The sequence below is a fragment of the Oryzias melastigma genome, linkage group LG8 (assembly GCF_002922805.2).
Source record: "Oryzias melastigma strain HK-1 linkage group LG8, ASM292280v2, whole genome shotgun sequence".
Taxonomy (NCBI): Eukaryota; Metazoa; Chordata; class Actinopteri; order Beloniformes; family Adrianichthyidae; genus Oryzias; species Oryzias melastigma.
In genome coordinates, this window is record NC_050519.1 from 21,960,742 (window position 1) to 21,964,743 (window position 4,002).

Below are 4,002 nucleotides of genomic sequence, written 5' to 3' on the forward strand. Positions count from 1 at the left end.
ACCGTTAAGGAAATCGAGGTTTGGCTGAAGCCCCGGAACCAGGATGAACAATAACGTCATCAGAGGAACTTTCTCCTCCAAAAACATTCCCACCAATAAAAGTAAAAGCTTGGCTCCCTGCTCAAGGCTGCTGGAAACTTCAGTATTATTCTTGACTGTAAATGAGAATTGGACAGTTACCCCCTAGTGTTCCAAACGGGAAGTGGCTCCAAGAAGACAAAATCCCATAGACTTCCATAGAGAAATAAACAGCTATGACTCAGTCATTTTATCGGTCAGACATGTTTTTTTTAACATATCCTTGATCATCCTTTTCTTTCACATAGTACTTCTGTGTACTCCTGGCTGACCTTTTCTGTGGAGTTTTCACCATGAGCACATGTGGGGGTTCTCCAGATACTCCACATTCCTCCAACAGTGTAAACACAGGCTGCATAGGTTGATTGGAAAACTGTTCCTACACTTGCCAGGATAGGCCCCAGCAACCTCCAAATCATTTTATTTTATTGTTAATGATGACCCAATGTTATCTTGCACTCATTTCTAACTAGTATAGAAATTGTTTAAAAATTGGCATTCTGATAGTTTTTGGGACAATTTTGGCTCTAAGTTTTTTGGGGGCTATTGTGGAGTTTGGCTAATATTTCAGCTACATGCTAGCTGCTTTGGCTAATTTTGGCTTTTTAAAAAAAAAAAAAAAAAAAAGTTTTTTAGAAGTTTAGCTAATATATCAGCTACATGCTAGCTAAACTATCTCTTTTTTATGTTTTTAGGCTTATTTGGCATTTAGATAATATTTTAGCTAGCTAATAGCTTCAGCGTTTTCAACTATCAATTTCTACATCTTCATCTATCAGCACTAACATCTTCAGCAGCCAAATTCAGCTTACAGCATTCACACTAGCATTATCACAGGTAATGCTATATATATCTAGTTCATAATCATATTAAAAAGTTATGGTTTTAAAGTTTAAAACATTTAGCTTCAGTGTTTTCAATAAATGTTTACCCTGTTTGCCTCACGACCTAAGATGTGTTTCGGTTTTGGCCCCCTGTGCGATTGAGTTCACCCCTGTCTATTGTTTTGTGCTCCTGTTTTTCCTCTTAATAATAGATTTTCAACTGGGTTCAGGTCCAGTGAGTTGGCCAGGACAGTTAAGCTTAGTGATGCCAGAGGTATCAAACCAGGTTTTGGTGCTTCCAGCGGTGTGGGCGTGGCTAAGGACTTGTTGGGAGATGAAATCCGCATCTTCATCCAGATCCTCAGCAGAAGGAATCATTAAGTTCTCTAGAACAGGAGTGTCCAAAGTCAGGCCTCGAGGGCCAGTGTCCTACATGTTTTCCAACCATCCGGCCACCTTGCAAATGCCCACTTACAGCAAATACCTTACCTCTGGTTCCAACTAAATTAAGCCAACAGTCACCATTTTTCCACGATATGGACTTTGCCATGTTGGAACCAGACAACATTGGTAAACGGTAACTGTTTTTGAGACGCAGTGCTGCGCAGATCGCCTGCAGCGCAGTGCATGCTGGTTAGTTTTTGCTACAAAGTCACATGTGCGCAGACACAAAAGTATCACGAGAAAGGGGCGGGTGCAAGGCTCCTACCTAAACCAGCGTTTTGTAGTCATCAAGTTACCTTGATGACTACAAAACAATGCATTGTGGGAAACGGTGACATGATAGTTCTTGTAGTTTGATGTAATGCTGTCAGAAATGACTGGCGCTAAATGAAGGAAATATGCTAATTTTGTAACTTGTCTGCAGCCATCTGTGGTTGTGTGTTATTGTTGCCTTTAAAAAATAACTTTAATTTCAATTTTATTCATTTCTCTGGGACAGTGGACATTAAATTAACCCAGTGGCTATTTTACATCTGTTGTCCGCAGACATGTTAAAAACTATTATAAAAAATATAATACTAAAGTTCGTACTAAGGATTAAAATTTCATAATTTCTGTGGCAACCACTCTCACTAATCAGGAGTGAGCTTGTTGGAAAGCCACACCCCTTCCACTGAAAACAAGCTCAGGAGAGTCTGTCAATCAAATGTGGAGGTGGGGGCCAACCAGCACCACATGCCATTGAGGAATTTGATTGGCCGGTTTAAAGCTTGAATGATTTGTAAGAAAACAATATAATAATAAAAAAAATAAAGAGGATAATCAAGAACATGTTTAAAAACTAAATTATTCTGAGTAACAACTGTTCTCTATATAAGTCTATGTGGTTTTGGCTTCTTGGAACCAGCAAGTACTTCCTGTTTCAAACACAAGGGGTCCAGTTCCCATATACGGTCTACGGTCGTTTCCTCCGTTGGTCCAGGTTCAGAAATGGTTTGACCCGAGGAACCCAACAGTTGTCATCCATCTGGTGTGTTTTTTTTAAGTTGTTCCTCCTCTTTCAATTTTCGTGTTTGCAGGTTCTTGAATCTTTTTGACACTGAAGCCCACAATCATTTTTTTTGCTGCTGCATCTCCTGACATTTTATCCTTCCATTAGACTTTCTGTTGATCTATGAACTTCTGTGGCTTATAGACTAAGGAAAGGACAAATAACGGTCTTCTGGACAGAAGTATTAAGTCTTCCTCATATTGGACCCAAATGAGACACCTGAACTGAAGCAGTTTAATGACACATGAGGAAACTGTGCAGGTTCTTTGAATTTAGTACATTAGTTGGTGAAAGTTGGTTTAAAGCAGAGGTGTCCAAATCCAGGCCTCGAGGCCCGGTGTCCTCCATGTTTTCAATCAACCCGCCATTGAAGTTCCTTATCGGCCAAACTGATCCAGGTAATCAGCTGCCGATGAGGCAGGGCTTTTGTAGAACCAGCAGGAGGCCGGTCCTCGAGGACTGACTTTGGACACTCCTGATTTAAAACAAGTTTGGGCAAATTTCTCCAGAGTATTTCAGTTTCTGAAATCCTGTTTTTGTGGGTTTTATGTGCTGGCATCACTAGCCAGTGTAAAACTGGTTTGGTTGTTGCAGATGACTGAGTCACTGTGTTCCTCCCTCAGAAAAAATCATAGGGGTGAAGCAAATTCATCAATCTCACCGATATGATCAATCTGAGGCAAGTTGTTAATCAAATCTACATCTAAAAATATCCCTAATCATTGTGACTGGTGTAGATTTGTATGTTTTCTAAGGACACATCTTCAATGAAGCACAAAGAGCCAGTTGCCTGAAAGACTGCTGATATTTAATGTAGCACAGCATAGTCTGAGATCATGTTGATGCTGTAGGACCATCACCGCCTTCACGCACGCCGCCTCACAGACAGGAGCTCAACACCAGCCGCCTGAAGATCAAGCTGATCTTTGGAAATTGTTTGAAATTTATTTCTACTTTTGGCTCTAACCGTCACATTAAAAGTCTTAAGGCTTTTATTTTGGTGATTCGACCCCATCTGTTTAAATTGGTTTTCTGGTTCTTCCATCTTTTTTTCCAAATGTGATGATGTCATCAGGAATATGTTTTGGGGAGCGGACAGCAGCTGAAGAACTGGAAACTCGAAGCGAGAAAGTGGTTTGAGGGCGTTCACTAGAGGCATGCATCAGTCTGATATGACGGCGCCGAGCTCAGCGGCTGCCGTCCGCCTGACCATTCAGCGGGTTCTGCATCCAAACGAGTTAGGGGGTTGAGCTCCCCGTCTGATTGGCAGGCGCAGCGAGGAAAAGGGCGGCCCGTCTACCTTCCTCCCCCAGACGCTCGGATGAGGAGCAGCGAGGAGAACCGCTCTACAGCATGAACAGACTTCCAGGATGCAGAACCGGCTCCTCCTCCTCCACCTGCTCAGGCATGGACATGGACATCAGACATGGACCCACACACGCAAGACACGCACTCCCCCCGCCCCACCCCACCCCCATATGTTCACAAAGCGCGCCTAAAATCAAATTATAGATCTCCCCTAAACGAACCCCACACATTCCATTGGAATTCACGTGGATTTTTTGTTTTATAATTCTTCCACACTTCTTCTTCACCTCCATCATC

At 42.2% G+C, this 4,002-nt stretch overlaps 1 protein-coding gene across 1 annotated transcript in view; it reads right to left on the bottom strand.

Moving 5' to 3' along the window:
* Nucleotides 1-3,183: 3,183 nt before the first annotated feature.
* rad23aa (RAD23 homolog A, nucleotide excision repair protein a) overlaps nucleotides 3,184-4,002 on the bottom strand; it is a gene marked incomplete in the record, with an annotated part of 12,507 nt that continues 11,688 nt past the window's right edge. The window contains 1 exon segment of the mRNA XM_024272732.2: nucleotides 3,184-4,002.